Raw genomic sequence first — 21,479 nt, 5'->3', positions numbered from 1 at the left:
AAAACAAAGCTTATATGAGTAAACGATTTCGCTTTACGTAAAGTAAGAGTCATGTCATGATTACTTACCTCATATGAATACAGAAATCCCAACTGGAAATTAATTTCACATAATATAGATGACCAATTCGGCAACCATCACAGAGTGTATATTACAGGTAGGTACTTGAAATGACCAACGAAAATATTCCAAATGTGTTGATACGCTGCGCCGGTACCTAGATCAGAATAATATAAAATGTTAACTCGATAGAATTTCAAATACTTAGGCGATCCATTTTGCATATATAGTAGTTTTAACGACTATAAATTATATTGTTCGGTGTTGTTGTTTATTTCGTATATATTATTACACCGCAGTAGAGGTCAGCACTTAGCAAAAACATGAAGTTTAGTAACATTTATGTATGCGTTATCAATGTACCAGAAGAGATCGTGATCGTGTTCATTCTTCCAACGATTCTTATTTAATATGTTTCGCATCAACTTCCAGATTATATTATTAATGTTGAACGAGTTGACGACACACCTTTCGCATATATGCTCGACATTTTTAAACCCCACTGTCGCAGAGTACTGCGAAACTGTATCGGTTTACGTGAGGTACCTCGACCTAGGTAGTAGATTGCTCAAGGAGGAAGTTTTTCATTTTGGAATTCGAATGGCGACTACTGCCTTTACTGCATCAATTTATTTCCATCAAAAACGCATCTCATGGAGATTCAGGTACTTAGAATAAAAATCGCGATGCATGGAATACATAAGATGGGGGGAGGAGTGGAATATATTGCCCAGCTGAATTCGTTTTTCTAAAACTTCAGGTAACATTTAAAAGGCTACCTGGGATAAAGTGAATGAAATGCATAGGTACCTTTCTTTAAAATTTAAATCCCCGTGGCTTAAAATTGTGATGATATAGGCTATTTCATGACAAGATTTTTTTTTTGTTCGCCTCGAAAAGTTTAATAATTTTAAATCCATACCGAATTTTCACTTCTATGCAGGGCTTTCTTTGAGGGGGGGACGCTGGGAGACGCCGTCCCCCAAAGAAAAGTTCGAAATTATCGAAAAATTTCCATAAAAATTAAAAAAATGAACGAATTCGAAAAAAATGAAAAAATGAATAAATTTTGGTAAGTTTTTAAAGATTGAAAGATCAGGCAAAAATTTTTCACCTGTCAAAATTTCAAGTGCTAAATTGAATTTTTCGATTTTTGGTGAATTTTTGAAAATCAAATTCAGGCCAAAAATGAGGGGAAAAATCAAAATTTTACCTAATTGACCAAGAAAGCTGAAATTTGGGATATTCCCTATTTTCGACATGCCAAATCGATTGGAAACCAGGGATGAAAAGCCTTAAAATGAAACTTCAGCTTTTGGCTTTTAGCTTGAAATTTCAAAATTGAAACTTTTGGCTTTAGCTTTCGGCTATCTCGATTTTTAAGGCTTGCTTTAGCCAAACTTTTGGCTTCCAATGGCTTTCCCTTATATTTTCAATTTAACAGCTTTTAGCTTTAAACTTTTAGCTGATACACCGCCAATTTACAAAAAAAAGGGGATTAAAAATTAGATCAGGTACATTGATTTCATAATTAGTGATAGTGGAGAATATTCATTGCTAGAATTATTTTCTCTTTTTTTTCCTTTCATTGAATCGCATTAAAATGAAATTGTATGAATTTTTTCAATTTTTTGGTTACTTCTGAATTTAGAAAATTCAATTCTGCAAGAAAGCCTTCCCAAAAAAATGAAACTTTTGGCTAGCTTTTGGCTTGGAAAAAATGAAACTTGCAAACTTTTAGCTTTTGGCTAAATGCGAAAATGTGCTTGGCTTTCAGCTTTTGGCTAGCTTTTCATCCCTGTTGGAAACTGTTTCAAACCGTCTTGAGCAGTTTTGGAGCTTGCAGAAAATTTTTGAAACTCGAAATTTCCACAAAATTTCATCAAAATGGAGTTGGAAAGCTGAAATGTACTCTGCAAACTAATTTCAATGCGCTACGAAGTACTACAGGTAAATTTAAAGTCGTTTTGGAGCCTCCAGCGATTTTTTGAAAGTTCTGGAGCCTCCAGCAGATTTTTTTAAACATTAAATTTCTACAAAATTTCATCAAATGGAAATGGAAAGCTGAAATTTACTCTACACTCCAATTTTAACACTCTCTGAAGACGACTTCAGGTGGGTTCAAGTCATTTTGGAGCCTCCAGCGACTTTTTGAAACTTACTAGAGGCTCCAGCAGATTTTTTCAACTTTAAATTTAGATGGAAAGCTGAAATTTATTTCGCAGACTAATTTCAATACGATATATGAAGTCGACCACATGGTGGTTTCAAATGGTTTTGAAGCTTCCAGCTACTTTTTGGAAATTTCAATTTTCCAAAAAACGCCATACGACCTTTCAAAAAGTCGCTGGAGGCTCCAAAACGACTTGAAATCCACCAGCAGTCGAGTTCGTAGCGTATTGAAATTAGTTTGCAGAATAAATTTCGACTTTCCATCAAATTTCGAGTTTCCAAAAAATCTACTAGAGGCTCCAGTAATTTTCAAAAAGTCTCTGGAGGCTCCAAAATGATTTGAACCCACCTGAAGTCGTCTTCAGAAGGTGTTAAAATTTGTAGTGTAGAGTAAATTTCAGCTTTTCATCTCCATTTGACGAAATTTTATAAAAATTCAAAGTTTGAAACTTCGATTTTTTTCTCTCAAAAATTCAAATTACTCGTATGTACAGTGACCGGGGGGGGGGGGGGGGGTATAAAAATTAGGGGCTTGCAACTTCAATTTAGCGTCCCCCTTAGAAAAGAAATTCAAAAAAAGGCTTGCTTCTAATGTATTATAAAACTCTACCTTAAAATTAAACAGTAAGTAAGCGTTTTTTGTAGTTTTTTTTTCGAGTAGACAGTTAGACACCTTCGTATGATTCATAATGAAAAATTTTAGCTTCTCAATCGCCAAAATTCAGGATCTCACAAATTTTGGAAGCTCATTTTTAGACAAGAGTTTTACAGTCGTACTTTGATTTTTTCAGGATGTCAGGGCTACAGTTAGAGTGGGTTGTTCTTCAGGAAACTAGATGGAGCCCAGCAAGGCTAAATGAACTCAACTACACGCACTGAAAATTTCAAATTTTTGGGTCAATCGTTAACGCTCTGCCTGGCGAGAGTGCAGAACTTGAAACATTTAGAAAAATTTTTGTATGTTTCGAACAAACATTATTATTATTATTATTATTATTATTTTGAAATGATTCACTAGTACTCAAGACACCAAGAGACCACTTGAACCAAAAAATTTGAAAAATCATTTTGAAACGTTTAAAAAATTTTTTCTTCAATTTCAGTCTTGCTAATTTCTTCATCTTTCGTTTTTTAGGGAGGGAAGGAGGGAGAATATTTGCGACAAAACTTCTTAAGTCGACTAAAAATGTCCATACTAAGCAGTGCCCAACACTTTTATATTGCAACAAGTAACATTTTTTGTTCATTCATTTATTGTCTTCTATCGCATTTTCTTTCACACACGCGTAAAATCGATGTGTCTAATCGCTCCCCTCCCTCCCTCCTACCTCTCCATCACAAAAAGGAAAAAAGACATTCTACTTTCATTGAAAAATACAATCTCACATCACTAGACACCATTTGAGAATGGCAGGTCTTCTCGGCACATAAAAAGGAACCCAGTTACCGCCTAATTAAAATACTCGCGCCATTTAAACGTCAACCTAGGCGAGTTATTCGGGTGAAAAAGAGAGGAAAAAAATTCACATTACGCAACATTTATTTATTCGTGAATTAATACGAATCGAAAACATCTGGTCGTGATTAGCTAAGCTTTTGTTTAACGTCGGCAAAAATGGGTATTGATCAAACGATCAAGGAGAATGAAGAAGAAAAAAAGTCAGGCAAGAAGAGAGAAGAAAATGAGCTAGCTAAATAAACACAATCAATCAAATAATCAAACCATCAATCAATCAGTGGACGTCGAATGGTGTGAGCGTAGATTCGAAATTCAGAACAGGTTAAGATTATATGTCGCGTCTGTGAAAGAAAACGAGAAAGCATGCGTTCGTATAGGTATTATTTAAATGAAGTAGTCTGGAAAGGTTGCGCTTTCGTTATACAATAGTATGTAAAGGCTATATTATGTGGTACATAGAGGCACATTTATTTATATACATAGCACACACACATACAGTAGCAGCATTTTAGATCACGATCCTCTAACTCAACCTTAGTTAAATTCTTCTCCAATGTCACCGTGCTATTGTTTCTACTTCGTAGGGAAAGAGTGTGCGAGTGTGAGTTAGCGAACTCTTTTTTTCACCATGCCATATTGCTGCGAATGATGGTGCATTAACATCACAATCCTTGGGATTTTTTTTCTCAACTTCTTCAGCTTTGACGGCTCGTTAGAACTGAAATACATTATTTTCGCATAAAGACGCGCCAAAATAACGGCGAATTTAAATCAAACCTAGGCTATGTGTCAGTGTGGAGTAGGTATGTTTTACGATAAATCCAATCGTCGTATTACGAAAACGCACGAAAAATAGACCTTGAAACGCGAGCGTTTGAAATTTAATGCACGCGAATAACTGTGTTTACTGGTATTGAATCATATTTTTCTACGACGTTTACTTTTTGAAATTCATTTTTCAGAGTAGGTAAATTGTTCTTTAAAATGGCAAATGATTTCAATTTTGAATCAATTGGGTAAGTAGGCATAGCTTTTTCGAATGTTTAAATGTTGGGAAGGTACCCGATTTCGCGAAGCATAAAACGAAAAATTTGCACTCAGAATCATCAGTCGAAGATGATCAATTCACACTAAAATATTTCAAGAAAATGTAAGCTCACTAACCAATAACCATTACCTACGTTCATCAATGGTAACGGGGGTGTGCGTGATTAAAATCATTTGTGATTATGATTCGAATCAAATTTCGAATCATTTCACAAAATCGAATTTCAAGATAGAGACCATAGTAATGAAAATAATCACATTCGCTCTGAAGTAAAACTTTATCTGGAGAAACCGGTATCCGAAAATGTGAATTCGATCAATGAATTCAGTTTTTTGAAACGTACTCTCTAAATTTGAAACAGTGAAATTTAGAGAGTGTATTTTTAAAATATAACACTGCCTCAGTATCTTAAAGTGCGCCAGTAGGAAAGCCCCTTTGTATTAGTACTATTGTTAACAAGAGTCAGTTTAATCTCAAACTGTATTGTGCTAAAATCAAAATAAGCATATTTTGTAAAATTGTTTTCCAAATCTAATGTAAGCGATAATTATTTCGAAGATTGTCTAATTGTGTTATTGCGTTTTTACTTTTGTGTTTTGTTAAAAATGATTTCAAAAAATGAAATCTATTAAAAATCAAAATTTCACAAAATTGACCACTAAAGCAGAAATTTCTACCCTACTTTCGATCCTCTGAATTATTTGGAAACGATTTCGATCCGTTTTGAGCAGAGTTCTAGCATCCCTCTCCAGCAGATTTTTGAAACTTGGGAGTTTTCAGTGCCTACAGAGATGCCGGACAATTTTGTCCTCTCAACTTTATTGCACAAAATTCTTGTGGAAATTTCAACTTTCAAAAATCTGCTGGAGGCTGCAAAACTGTTCAAAGTGGTTCAAAGAGTTTCCAAGTGATTTAGCGAAATCGAAACTAGGGTACTATCAAAGTACAGCTTTTTTTGGTAAATTCAGTAAAATTTTGATTTTTTTCACATCATTTTAAAAATTGAAAAATGCACTTCAGCAGCTGATATTTTGCGTATTGACGCAAATATTGCATGCTCTTTCGATTTTGTTGTGTCCGGTGATGCCCTTTCTTTAAAGACCCGCTCTTCGGCCCTCACTATAAGGACACTTCCAGTACTTACTCGTGAATTATTATTACTTTCTATACTTGAGTATAAAAGGCTTGTTTTTTCCAAGTGCAAATTCAATTGATAAAGAATATACTCGTATTTTTCCGGGCAAGTTTTCATTGTTCACAAGACCATTTTGTGATAATGTCGGTGAAAATGCATGTAGTTGAGTTACAAAAGAGCGATGCGATTTCTTATTTGCAAAACATTGGAAAAAGGGATAACGATACCCCCCCCCCCCGCAGCATGGATCTCAACATTCACCTATACGGAGACCTACAACAAGTTTTATCGGAAAGCTATCTCGTAAGTATGTACCTACCTACTTAAAGTTAATTATTGATACGTATTTTGACCACGAATAGAGTGTAAAAATGAAGAAATTATTCAAAAATTTATTCTTCATTATCTAGCTATTCCGGAACGTGTGGACCCCTCCTCTTCACCCCAATAAAATTCGAGAAAACGTGCTACTTTTGTTCAGTTTTTCCTGTGAGGATGGAGATGGGATCGAGTGTTTCAAATGCTAGAAATGGTGACACGAATCGTGTTCTTGTTACGGTGGCAGAATTTCCGTTGGTGATTTTTGTTAAGATACGAAGTAAAGTAGGTACCTAATGTATTAATTAGGAGCTCACAGTCCTGAGGCCTCAATGGGGCTTTCTACAGTTTCCACTGAATCCGAACTCAGGCTTGTCAAAAAAAAAATTGTTCATTCTATTGAAGCATAGAGTCTCCAATTTCTGTTTTTATTTCATTGTTATTTTCAGAAAATTGTGTTTTAATGGTACCTGATCTGAAGAAAGAGCATCTTCTCAATTAGCTATCAGAAAAAACAAATAATGAGAAAAAATATCACAACTATCGACCTATAGGGCTCTAAATCTTGAGACTGAGGAGGAAAATTCCCCATTTCCTTAACGAGTGAGAGACCGTCCAAAAAAATGTTGAGTGAGACGGCAGTCCTCAAATTACCGAAGTTCTTTAAAATGTGATTTTTTTGGTCATTTTTAACTATGTAAAGTCACCTGCGAGGATATCCGGTTAGTCCTATAAAGATGTGATTTGAGTTTCTAAATATCCATGAGCCCATTGGCTATCAAATTTAATATCATTTTCAGACGTTTACCAGCGATTTGAAGATGGTTGGATCGCGAACATTTTAATCTCCTATCAACTTCAGGACAATTTTCAACTACGAAATTTCATTTGAGGAAAAACTAATGCTGGTTTCATGCTCAGTCAGTTAAAATGCCCTGGTTATCTACCACACTTTTCAAGTCATTTTGATCAACTCTTGGAATTTTTTTTTTTTGTTAGATTTTTTCCATTTTTCCAAACACTTACTACTTACCTACCAAAAAAGATGAATAAGTATGCAAACATAAATTTTGAAAATTCAGTCAAAATTATAGAAAATACGTTTATAGGATATTTTAACCTGCTGAGAACGAATCTAGCGTTAGTTTTTTCAAAATAGAATTTTGAATGGTAGAATACAGCGCCATAAAATTAATGAGAAATCAGAACATTTTGTGATCTACCAATCTTCAAGTAACTCGTAGTGGGCTAAAAGTGGTACCCATTTGAATTTCAAAATCAATGGATTTGGGTCACGAAAGTTCAGGAACTCAAATCGCATTTCTTGAGCCTGGCGACTGCAGGGCTCCCAGCACCACACAAATTACAATGTCAAAGAATGGCAAAAAATCACATTTTTTCAAAATGTTTTAGGTATACTTCGAATAGCCCTGACTCAGCGCTTTGTGCAGCTAGCTAGTTTAAAAATTTTCTAGGTAGCCTCTCTCTCAAGATTAACTTCTTCACAAAATACGTCAAACCCATACGGTAATTGTAAAGATTTTCGTTATAGCGTACTACTTACGCATCGTACGATGGTACGTTTATTGTACCTAAACTCGCGTTAAAATTCTATTCTAGAAAAGTTAAATTTATTTCGTTATGTATTTATATAATCGTTTAAATTGTCGAACTCAAATTGCTGGCTGCGCCAGGAGGAATACCCTATAGTTTACGTAGTTTTGCGTAATTAGAGTTATTGCTGGTTAGCAGCATTTTTGAAAGTTAAAATTTTGAACTCTGTTTTGTTATTGAAAGAGTTCATTACTCTGAAAGTTTTTACGATGACAACATCGTTAATCTCTTGTTATTATTTATATGTATTTCGACAAGATTTTTTATCATTTTTAAATGTTTGAAATTTTTTATTAAATAAAATTTAAATTTATCGTTTGATTGAAAGATCCACGTTATTTGTCGACGTCAGTCGATAATATTAAATACGTTTGTATTGTAAACGTAAGAGTAATCGTTGAAACAAAATGATCAGCTCGCAAATCCAGCCGTAAACGCATCTGCTATACAAGTCCAGCATGAACTTTCAAGAAATTTTTTTCTAACATACATATTACATACTTCATTAATTTTCAAAAAACTTTCTGCGCAAGAAGTTCCAGCAGTGTCACCAAAGAACCAAAACCAACCGTTGTCTCAAAAAGACTGAAAAATTCCCTACCACACGTACCTCTCCAGTCACCACATTTGCTCGTAGGTGTGACCTGTAAGTAAACGCATCGCACGCTCATCTGAGAAAGGCTATTGGCGCGGTATATGAGATTACACATAAGCAGAGATAGAGGTACGTAGCGGCGGAATAAAATTAAACAAGCTTTTATAGTCACGAATCGACGTTACAGTGCATGGGCACGGTACAAATGTCGATTTGGCGTAATTAAGCTGAATTTTATTACGTACTCGAAGGTTAAGATTTGCTCCTATTTGCTCGCGAGATATCGCGTACTAGGCTAATTTCGTATAATGTAAATAATTACACAATACACCAGATTACTCGACGGAAAAACTTGGGAAAGGTTTATACATATATACCTATGTGGTATATTTTAACGAAGCCATTATACGGCCGGCCAGTTGGCCGGACGCGATGCGATGGTTAACGCGAGGTCGGCAGGCTTTTGTTTGAATATTGAACTTGAAAACTGTGTTTTTTTTATACGTTTACAACGAGCACGTCTTCTTCGAGAGTCTCTCTCTCATTCACCATTCATTCGTATCCGTATATTTTACTTTTTAGTGATTTATTACGGCGAGAAAAGAAGGTGCTAATGTAGCCAATTAACGATCGACCGCCAATAAAACCAGTCATATCTGTTTTGATCGGTATTCTCCGGAAGTATGACTTATCTACGTGGTTTACGACTTTTTCCCCAGAAATTAGTCAACTTAGGTTGAGATATTTATGTGCGAATTTTTGGTCGCGAAAAATTCACCATAAACATGACACCATGTATCAATACGGTATGACATTTTGGCCCCCCTCAACTAATGTAAATACAAATAGATGTGAAAAATACCACCAAAATCGTGGAAATATTACAAAACGTAGGTATTATAGGTATGTACGAACATTTTCGAGTTCGATTTGCATCCACGTTATGGGTGTTTTTTTGTTGTATGTATAAATAAAAAAGTCATTCGAAACATTAGTAATTTAATTTATTACGTCGGCATTAAGTTTTATCCATTAACCTGGGTATCCCCAACCCATAGAGAATAAGCGGAGCTATTCTTCAAAATTGAAATCCTTTTTTAATTAGGATCCTGGACCTGGCTAGCTCCTCGTGTAAACTCTATTCGTCGAACATCGCAGTAAACTTTTGCAACTCAACCACGACCCCCTTCCCTCTGCACAACCAGCACCAGCAAAACGTTCGTATCGAAAAGCAATAAAAGTAATTAATGTGACTTCGCTTCCCGAACGTTGATTTAAAAGCTCGACTTTATCCGTTTTTCGCCATGCTGTAAGATTTTGTGTAACTTGTTACCCTGGTTTTACCAGTACACCCCTCATCGTCGTGTACAAGTTTCATTCTAGCGTGAAATTTTCTCTTCTCGAAGCTTTCAAATTCGTCGATGAATTTCATTTGGTGTAATTATTTTGGGAATACGTGTCTATGAAAAATTATTCCCATCGAGTGGTTAGTTATACGTATTATACGACTACTAGTTTTAAAATTTAAATTATTCGACGAGACGATCCGATGTGGCATGGCATCGCATGGATCGGCAGTTTCTGATCGACTCGCGCTGATACACGGCGACTAACAGGTCGTAATGTGTAGTTTGATGAGCTACCAGATTATTTATAACAAATTGAGTAGTATTTTTAATACTTTGTGGGTATTTTCCCCCTTTCGATTACCTATTCGAGAAAAAAATTTAAGCTAATAAGAAATCAGATATGCTTAAGGTACATACGACGTTTTTCCCTTATTGTTATGGTCTGGTGAGGTAAAATCATCTAGACTATCGTGGATGATAATTTTACCCTCGGAGCAATAATCTACATTTTATGAGTTCTTGGAAATGTATCCAGGAATAATCAAAGCAGTAAAAAATAATGTGTGAAGTGCTTTTTCGACTTAGATTGAATTGTTTATTTCTAGAGTGTGTTTTTCATTCTTTTATTTTGATGGATGTAAGTTCGTAAAATGAGAAGAGAGAAGGTGAGGTGAAGTGAAGATGAAAGGAACAATAAAATCAGTTTTCTGTGTAAAATTATTTCGTAGGTAAGTTTTTTTTCTCTCTTTTCAATTTTCAATAAAATATTCAAAGCTGGTTTCAACTGACCACTTGATTAATATTTATAACGAAAATGAGCTCAGAAATCAATTCGATGTTTGACTAGCGAAAGTACTTCGCAAAAATACAGAATTGGATTATTTTGCATTTTTTGGGGAAATGGAATTAGAGGAGGCCCTTGGTGATTTATTTATTCATTTTGAAGTCGAGCAGACGATTCTGCGTCTTTACAGTTATTCAAAAATTATATAATCTTTTTTTGAATGCCATTTTTTGGCAACTAACTATGGGTGGATGGAGCTTCCAAGAAAAAAGAATGGAGAGTCAAATTTAAAGATTCATACAAAACCAAAAAACCAAGTTTATAGAATTTTGCTGCAAAATTTAATTTATCAGCAGAAACTTTTTTCGATTACTTTTCCCAGTTCTTTTATACGGCTCACAAAAAAATTGAATGCTCCAAAACATAAAATTTCAATTTTTTTCAACAACTTCGGTACCTATCTAACAAGAAAAAATTTAAAAATTGTAATTTCCGAATTTCAACAAATTTCTGCTATAAGTAAATAAAATAAAATTTTCTAGAAGGAAAAAAAGAGCAAAAATTTTGAAAATTACTCATACAAGAACAAGTTGAAATGTAATGATTTTTATTTAAATTCAAAAATTGAGAAATTATCTACTAAAGAAAAAAAAATCAAATTACAATTAAGGTCGAAAGTTCAAATTGATACATTTTTCATATGCAAGTGAAGGTCTGAAATAAAAATGTTTTTCTGTTAAAAAATTTTGAAATTCGAACTAAATCGGAAACCCCGATGTTAGGTCTATTTTACTTACTTTATTTTATTCCAATTTTGTTGAGATGCAAACATTTTTCGTTGGGAGCTGTAAAAAATGTTGAAAAAGGAGAATGAAATTTCGTGTTTTGAAGCATTAAATTTTTCCTTTGCTGGTCTTATGAAACAATTGAGACGAACAATCGAACAAATTTTCAGGTAATGAAATTTTACAACAGATTTCCATCAACTTGGCCTTTTGTTTCAGTCTGCAACTGTAAATTTGGCTTCAGAAATCGTCATAATCGTTTGAAGAAAATTGAGAAATCAGGAAAATCTTCTACTTTGTAGGTCGAAAAAACAAGGTGTTTCGGACTAAATTGAAGCACCAGGTAAGTTCACTTTTTTTGAAATTATAAATTAATTGGTAGTTGAAAATTCTACGAACCGCTGAGAGTTCTTCGCTTGTGATATTCTACTTGATTTTTGAGGTAGAATATCGAATGCATTTTTGATCATCCCGCACCAATCACGACATCACTTCAAACGTGTGGTGAAGGTCAATTTTATAGGAATAAGAATTCGGAAAAAATGTAAGAGAAAAACCATGGGTCGGGATAAAAAGCCTGAAAGTTTGTCTAAAAATACACTTCATTCAACATACAGCTGCCTCGCCGAATTTCATAAAATTCTAATTTAACTAGTAAAAAATTTAAATATAATACTTAAGTATTTGACGTAGTTGGAAAGGAAAACTGAAATCAGGTTTGAACCTCAATTTCAATCACAATTGAATAAATTGGCGATGGTATGTACGATACATACTACGTACATACATACATACATACATACATATCGTAGAGCCCTTATAAAAATTTTAGAATTTTACACACTTTGAAAACTGCTATTAATAAGAGCCCAACGAAATTCAACACCAATTCAACTACCTACATTATCAGCTTTCGTACAAAACAGGATCTTTTGAACTGGAGGTTTTACAACATTAACATCTGGAGATTGTACGAATCAATCAAGAGAATGACAGGGGGAGTTGTACTTAATCAAAATTTTAGTTTTCTGCCTCAGCTACATTGAATTTTGATTTTTTTTCAGGCCCTTATGGCACTGCTTCCAGCCAGCACAAAACCTTGTTTCAAGAAAATACCCAACAATTGGCTAAATCCAAAGCTCATACGTCAGGGAATTCTCCCATACTGTGCGGAATATTCATCCAATCCGGTCTCCCAGACATTTAAAATCTTTAATCCTTTAATATATTAGTCATTCTGTTCAACAGTTGCAATACCCAATACGTTGCATTTCAACACTCGAATCGTATACACGAGTGGGTAAGGAGGTATCGTATCTCAAAGACGACGAATGTATTTAGCAAAGTCTGCTTATTCGTTAATATATAATTTAAGCTCTCTTCGACGTTTAACGTAAACAAGGGAGGTGGTGAAGGGGCAAAAATTCTAAATAATCCGTTTATCGAGTTTAAACGATGTTTTTTTTCATGAACCCGAAAGTATATAAGCAGATGAATGTATGCACGATGTAGGTTATATAGGTAGGTCTAGGTACACCGGTAACAACTATATTTTACATTACCGGTAGTGCAGTTGGGAAAAGAGTAGGTAAAGTAATGTAGATAACTTAGAATTTGGAACTTACATATACTTAGACATCGGGACTTTATAAATATTTACGACAGTCAATAAAATACAAGTATTATTTATTAGAAATAGGATGATATTTCGAACTTCACATGTATAGTAGGTAAGTATACGTATAGTATGTTACTTCAATAACCAGCGCGACGACCGGAGTCGCGTTCAACATCTTGAAAATAAGCGTTGTTTATGGCTAGATTTTTTTTTCTTCCTAAAAAAGAAGAGTGGAAATTAATGTTTATAGTTTTGTCCGATAGACGTCGTTTTTCTTTAACGACTTAAGTATATTTTCTATTGTTGGGGCGAGAGTGGTAATCTTGATATATAGCTCGTATCTGTCTACGCGTATTTTATTCGCCAAATATAAAATTAAAAACAAATTTTACAAACGGACGAGTGTAGGTTGAGGTTTATTCGGTTATCGATATAACGCGAAAATATACTTACAGAGGAAAGAGGTTAGTCGTATTGTGGGTATACAGAATCACAGAAGGTACTACGCTAGATGGACATCAATCTATCTTCTTAGAAAATTTGGAATTTTAGTGTTGGTATTTCTAGTTCTAATTTTAAATGATTGAGAAGATTTTAAGATTGATTACTCTCCATGAAAAAACTGGAAACTAGGGAAATGCAGTAAGCAATCCAATACTTCAAAATCATTGAACAAAATAAGAGCATGTTAACTTACCCCAAACGATTTCATAAAGTTCTCCCTCCTCTTCCACCTATTCCCATGAAGCATGATTCAAAATAATTATTTGTTCCGACCTCTTTTTTTTCTTCAATTTTTCAAGCTTTTTTTATAGAGCAAAAAGGAGAGTTTGTAGAGTGAAATTTTCATATTGGAAAAAACAAATTTGGATTTGATTCATCATTTACTCGTTTTAGAAATTGAGAATTTCCTCATCATGATTGAGAACGCGGATTTCCAAAGTCAAATTTAATGATCCAAATGGAAACAAGGGGTCTGAATGAGGAAAACAATTGCCATAAAATTTCATTTTGTTCGAGCTTTTTTTCCTCGATTTTTTACACGACCCACGTAAAAAAAAAACATAAAAAACCAACGCCCCAAAGTAGGTATTGTTTTTCATCCCGTTTTTTTGAAAACTTCGACAGTTCACAAGGAAATATTCCTACAAATACCTCACGATAAATTTGGTAAGAAACGGTGTCCAACTGTCCAAAGGTTGCGGGGAGTTTTAGATTTTGAAAAAACAATCCTTTTAGGAACTTTTAGGAATTTGGTTGAACAATTCTTACACTAAAATAAGATGTTTCAAATTCCGAAATGAAATTTCAACAGATTCAAAAATTTTGCGCTTGTGCTCTCCAAACAAACTTCCACCCTACATCGAAAATTGACATTTTTTTCACATTCAAATACATTAAAATTTTGTTGATTCTCATTTCTGAACTTCAGAATTCAAAAACAATTTTCAGAAAGGGCATGATAAGAATAAAACCACTCATAACCCAAATTTCAGCTGCCCAAATAAATTTTTTGATTTTGGCAAATTTTTCCAAAATTCAAAATTGACTATTGTTGGCAATTCGTGTTTTTTAAAAAAATACCCACATTCTTTCATGAAAATGATGAAAATTAGTCATGAAGCTAATATCAACGCCCTCGAATCAAATTTCAGAATTTTCAGCCATTCTAAAGCTCCCAGCACCATCTTCTTCTCCAAGTAGGTACAGAAGTGATGAAATTCAATTCGGGCAGCTAAAAATCGAGTTGTGGCGTAGTAGTCTCAATAAATTTAACGATTTTATTCATATTTTGCCCGATTTTTAGGCGGATGGCTCAAGTGCTTTTTTTGACCAGCATAAATTCTCAACTTGAAGAATGCTGGTCAAAAAAACACCCTCGAGGTGTTTGCCTAGAAATTGGCTCAACTGTAGGTAAATAAATTCGTTGAACATGTGGTGAAAAAGCCATAACTCGATTTTGAGCTGTTCAAATAAATTCCCACGGCTTCTGTTGAAATTTCAAAATTCTGGAGAAATTGAAAATTGCGCCAGAGTTCCAAAATGACCAGAAACAGTAAAATTTGGTTCGATGGAGTTGGTATTAGTTTTAGAACCAATTTTCATAATTTTTTCTGAATTGGTAAGTACATATTTTTTGAAAAAGTCATGAGCCACTGAAAATAGTCAATCTTGAACTTTCAAAAATTCGCCAAAAATTTAAAAACCAATTTAGGCTGCTGAAATTTTTTTATTGTGAGATTTAGAGTTCAGACCATACTCTTTCCAAAAATCGCGATCCCGCTCAAATCGGAGACGGGCACTTTGAAAGGGTTTCCCTCGTTAATTGAGAATTTAGTGAAAGGGATTTCGAAACAAACCCTTGGAAAAATTCAATTTCCGATGCAATCAAAAGAAAATTCCTTTTCAAGAGCATCTCCAATTCTTTTAGAAAAATAACTAATCACATTTTCGCCCTCAATTTGTAAGCAGGAAATCCACTAAAACTCATTGTTGCTCGTATTAGGCGAATATCCTCGCGAAAATTCCATGCCTGGAAGGTACATCGGGCGCGATCAAATCACTCAACGTGTGTTCACGGGTAATTGATTTGTTCGTTTTGGATTGGGAAGCCCGAACTGTGGTGGCGTATAACATAATAAATGGGAACGTGTAGGATGGTACGTGGCGGTGTTTACGCGCACCGTATGATGTTTCGCCTTTTAATCGAATGGACAAAAATTGTGTTTTTTTTTTTCATTTCTCCGTTTCTCTCTAGACCTAACCCATTTTTTTATTCGTGTTTTGCAAAAACCATATAGCTTATTTTTTGCCTGAAAATTCTGACCACGTTCGACCTAGAAAATAAGAGAGAATATCTTTCTTACCGTGTGGTAAACGCGCCACCACACACGTAAATGATGTACAAGCAGAATACTATACATGCAATTTCGCAGACAACTTGCTGTTTTATCGACAAATGAGACCACGCTGGGAGAAATGCTACATATATATAAAATTCAAATGCCGTACCATTTTGAGTTGGATACGGTGAACTTTTTTTTTTATTATACTGGGATATTCACTCGACGAATTAAATGCTGATATCGTATTGGACGATGTACGATTGCATTTTCGTGTTGAAATGTCCTCCAGGTCACTCTCTACGTACATAGATAATTTTTACAAATTGTTCAACATTTTTACGATTCGGCGTGCGAAGGCTGAGAGGGGAAAAAAGGTTTGATATACGATCACCTAAATGGGTAATTACGAGGGATTTATTCGTTTAAAAACGACCAATTACATCAGCTCCCATGTACCTTGTGCAGCCGCCATCATGTTGAGATTTGCTACGAAAATAATTCTTATTTATGTGAAAATAAATTAATATTTTGTTCGGCGTTACTCGCGGTCGTTGAGTATAAAAATGTTGAATTATTAATACCTCCTCGGTAGAGAGTACCTATACGAAAAAGAGCGAGGAAAAATGTCGTCTAAATTAATTTGATATACAAGAACAAGCCATACAGGTTGAAAGTTTTCTTAAAGTGAGGGCAAAAAAAGCGCATTAAGTAGTGGTTTATGCTCACAGAAAGGATGAGGGGGTCACAGGCACACGTATACTTAAAAGCAATATAGAGAGAAGGTAGTGAGTACTTGTGTACGTACATAGAGTACACACATATACTGACTACGGAGACCCGCATTTAATCGTAAATTAAATAAAAAGAATAAACTTCGAAAATAATTGAACAGTTCCGTTTGTGTAAAAACGTCAATAATTCATTTCTTTTTACGTTTATTGCATTTTTCTTACTTTAAAACAAACGCGCCACCGGTAATTTAATAACTCGCAGACGTGAAGCGAGCAACAACGTCATTTATTATACAAACTAGTGTTAGCTCTACTATACATTACGTATAGCATAATGGGATACTCAGATACATGGAATGCAGCAGGTACTCCCGAAATCATTCTCTCCTACTATTTTAGCTCATTTTTTGCTGTTTTTCCCTATACCAGAATACCGATGGATTTCATTAGATAATTTTTCATTTGTTAATTATTCATACACTAAATCGTATTCGCAGGGATATAGCGAGTAGGTAAACAGTCGTAAAAAACAAACCTGGCTCTGGATCTTTCAACTTGTGCATTCTATACTACACATAAATGCACAAGTTTTGAGCCACCTCGCTCGCCGAATTAATTGATATACCCGGCGTGTAGGTAACTTCGTCGAATTGAAAATTGTAATATTTTACTATGAAAAATTATACCGAATTAATATTCGAGAAAGTGAAAAATCGACCGGAATATACACGGTGAGGTGGATGTTTTGCTATGTGTATGAGATACGAGTATACAATGTGTGTATGTGATCTAAGAGCCTCGATCCAAATGTATATACAGTGTGGCTTCGTGTTATGAATAAATATGCCAGCGGACATGGAGTGCTGTTTTCCAAGACCGGATGAGTGGTTTTATGCTGCCAGGTACCGCGATTATGTTATTCGGTGTAGTGCGAATTTGTTCAATTTTTTATGCATCACCGAGTAGCGAGTATTTGGAAGCAGATCTTGAGTACATTTTTCTTACTCAAGGGGAAATATTGAAAAGAGTTACCTATAATATGATTAAAGAGCTTGCAGTGAAGTTCGTGAAAAAATTCACTCTCTGGTGCGGTCAAGGTTACACATGGGTGAGAGAACAGTATAGTATAGGAGCTGCAAGTATGTACACAAATGGGTGAGAGAACAGTATAGGAACAGCAGGGTGAGACAATCACTACAAAATAAAAATTTGAAAAATTTTAAGAAGCTTAAAATTGAAGGAAAACCTGTAGCTCATAAACTAATTCATCTTGAGCATGAGTATGCACATATGCCTGCCCGGAGATTTCAAGAGCTGAATTATGCTCTCGTAAAAAATTTCTGTTTTCAATTTAGCAAGCCAATTTCAATTTTGTATCATTTGAGAACCATAATAGATAAAAAGTTGCACTTGGCAATACATGGATTGCTCATTTCACCTTGAATTTTCAATGTGGCACATCAATACATTATTTGATCAGGATGAAGGATTTGCAAAAAAAAAAAAAATGTGTTCAAAAGACAACTATTTTAACATTTCTCTTGGAAGTCTCAAGAAAAAAACTTTTATTCTTTTCTTGAAAAATTAGATAAAATTCACACATTAATGAGTAAAAAATTCACTTACAACAGTTTTCATAGAGCAATTTTTAAGAAAAAACAAATTTTTCTAGATTCTTTATCCAAAGTTTTTCAAAAAAAATGGTGAAAATAATCAACTATTGAATACGTTTTTTCAGATTATTTGTAAATTGTACGTACTGTATCAAATATTTCATTATTTCATATTTGCATTAATTTCAATTATTTGGTTTTTGAGTATATGTATGTACCTTCATTTCAGAGAGCCAGAAATTGTATCAGGAGACCTAATGGAAGATGTAATTGCGGACCAGCTGGAAGAAGATTATCAAACACCTCCCAGTGGAGAGGGTACTTTTTCCCTGAGGTACCTACATATTTGAATATTGAAAATTATTCATATCAGGAAACTTATTCGTTTCAATTCATAATTTGTTTTTACACATAATTTCAATTTACATTTTAGCAAATCGGAAATTACGTCATCATTACCTAACACATCAGCTGAAGTTTCACCTCATGAAACTGTTAGCTCAGGAACAAAGTGAGTTTTTTCATCTTTACTTGCACTGATGCTTTTGTTCTTGTTTGATTATTAATCGTTCTTGTACTTTGATTTCTGTAACACGCCTTCTACACTCACCTCTGGCTTAAGAGTCCCTAAATATATCAGCCAGATAAAAAGCCCTCACTTGGCAACTCCGCATCGAGCAAAAGCTTGTTTCCTAGCTGTTCGTAAGATTCTAGCCAAAAAGAAAAAAGAAACCAAAAATCGTTGGCAACACCTACGAAGAGCACAAAAAAAATTAAAACGCTGAAGGACCTAGTTAAACATTTGAAAAAAGAGAATTTCATCTCTGAACAGGCCAGAATAAAATTAAAGGTACATTGATAGGTGATTTTGTTATATTATAATTATTGAATAGTCCATGGACTCATAGTGATAGATTTAATTGTAATGTGTTTAAGACTAATTTAATTGATTTTTATTCCACAGTGCTCTTCAAAAAGCTGAATCTTCAACAGACAGCTGAAAATATTTTTCATTTTGAGTTGCAAATTACTTGGAAAACATTTCAGCTCTGGATGTGCCCTTGGAGGAAAGGAAATGGACCTTCATAGAGAGGGGATTTTTGAAAAAATTGTGGGGTTTTCACTCTCCTCACTACCCAATCAGTTTTTTTCAAAACACAAATAAACCAGCCGAGTTTCAACAGGAGGGAAAAAACACAAGTTTTTCAACAATGCTTTCTCTTTGAGAACCTATTTCTCCCTTTCAAGGGCACCGCTAGGACTGAAAATGATTTTTGCGCAATGCCAGTGGAATATCAGATGCTACAGCAGCAGTCCTCCTTACAATTCTCAACTTTATTTCAAACCAGCTGAATGTGCTTGAAGTGAGTAATACCCATTCAAATTTCAAACAAAATGCTGTGATCAGCAACTAAGTAATGTAACACTGTGTTTTGTACTTTTGTTTTTTTGCACAAAACTTCCTCCACCCACCAGGTAGTAAGAGTGATTTTTCACTCTTAGTCTCAATATGACAGAAAAAAACTGCTTCCTCCACCCACCAGGTAGTAAGAGTGATTTTTCACTCTTAGTCTCAATATGACAGAAAAAAACTGCCTGCTTGCTCATTCTATCAAATGAAATTGCGTTTGACAAAATTAGCAAGCAGATGACATATTGAGGCCAGATTCTGATTTAAAAAAACACTAAACCTGCACTCCTTCAACAGACAGCTGAGAATTACGTCCCTACTCCCTACTCAAACACGTACATATTATTCTATGTATTTATCATATCACAGCTTCGAAGTAATAAAATGTCGACAGGTGGCTGTAATACAATTTGTTGATAGCAGTGATCTGGTGAAATGTATCGTGACGACGACCCAGAGTGCCCATATTATAGCTGGCCATATAGCCGAAACCAACGTGGGCAAATTTGGATACAGTGCTCAAGGTGCTTCATATGGGTGCATGAAATATGCGATGCCCTGGCAGAAGAATGTGGAAACAAGAAAAAATATGTGTGCATGTATGTACTGTCTAAGTCTAAATGGTTAAAATGTTTTTTAATATGTAGGTATGTATTTTCTTGAAATAGATGTGATGTTTTGATATGTGAAAATCTGTTTATTTTAAATTTTTTTGACACTCATCATTCATCAATAAAAAAAACAATACTTACTTGAAATTGATCTATGTAGGCCTACACTCCTGAAATTTTATATGGTGTCAGTGGAAGGATGGAATTTCATTTTTTGCCTTTGTGGAGGTTTCTACCTTCTACCTCCATTAGTTTGCGAATGGCTATCCTCAAAAAAAAGGGGGGTCCATATTTGGAGCCCTTGCCTTTATTACCCTACTAACACATGAAAAGACAAAAAACAGAAATGTTATCTCACTAACAGCTTGAAATATTTGCACAAGAAATTCTGTGGAGGAAACAAATTTGTTTTAAGCAAATCATTATTTTGTAACTTGCGACCACATAGAGCTAACAACAGAATCAAAGAGTACACTTTTGAAATTGGAAGTTATGCAAATTCTCTGTCATTATGGCATAGAGTTGAATAATGTATATTTAGTGACTACCAACAACAGCAATACAAGTAATTACATAAAAACAGTTCAGCTGGCAATGAAGAAAAATTCACAAACTACATACCACTGATACTGAATGGTCCGAATCAGATTCAATGCCCAGTGATAAATTGTCTAAATTAGAATCAGAGTCAATGTCAGGTAATACAGATAATTAATTTCTATCTTGATGATGTTTTCATATCAGGGAAACAAAGGCGAGGATGATGTGATGGATAGTTCATCAGTGGTGTTGAAGACTGTATTTTAATAATTCTATGCCTCCTTGTTTTTGTTCGATTTTGTGATGAATGATTATTGTTGATTTTTTTGCTGTAGATTAGCTAGCCAATAGCCATACATAGTGAGTTTGGAATTTTAACTAAATTTAGCACAGACCTTCATTCTGAGTTGGAAGTTGATTAGAAAAAAATTTAGCTGCAGAGGTGTCTCTCGATGGGAGAAATGGGCCTTTAAAAGTGGAGGCATCCCCAAAAAAATCAATTGTGATTTTTTGCTTCTGTCCCTACTCAACTTCCTTTGTAAAACATGGTCCAGTCTGATATGAATGTATTTGAGATTCCAAATAAATCCATGCTATTGCCGACAAAATCCAAGGCCACTTGCAGGGTTTACTGAGTGGAAGAAAGTCTGCAAAATCGTAATTTAGGATACATTTATGTTTTGAAAATTTTTCTTCAGTGGAACCCCTGGTGGTCTTGGATTTTGAAAGCAATAGCATAGATTGACTCAGAATCTCAAATAAGTATGTACTTTCATTTAGAATTGGGATT

At 34.5% G+C, this 21,479-nt stretch overlaps 1 protein-coding gene across 1 annotated transcript in view; it reads right to left on the bottom strand.

The window, feature by feature from the left end:
• LOC135838720 (mucin-5AC-like) overlaps positions 1-21,479 on the bottom strand; it is a 352,792-nt gene that overhangs the window by 41,855 nt on the left and 289,458 nt on the right. Inside the window, exon 16 of the transcript XR_010557469.1 lies at positions 69-217. The gene's annotated coding sequence lies outside the window, so the exon portion shown is untranslated. The remainder of the gene's footprint in view (positions 1-68; positions 218-21,479) is intronic.

The sequence above is a fragment of the Planococcus citri genome, chromosome 3 (assembly GCF_950023065.1).
Source record: "Planococcus citri chromosome 3, ihPlaCitr1.1, whole genome shotgun sequence".
Lineage (NCBI taxonomy): Eukaryota > Metazoa > Arthropoda > Insecta > Hemiptera > Pseudococcidae > Planococcus > Planococcus citri.
Note: the sequence above shows the minus strand (reverse complement) of the source record. Positions and strands in the feature narration are given on the sequence as shown.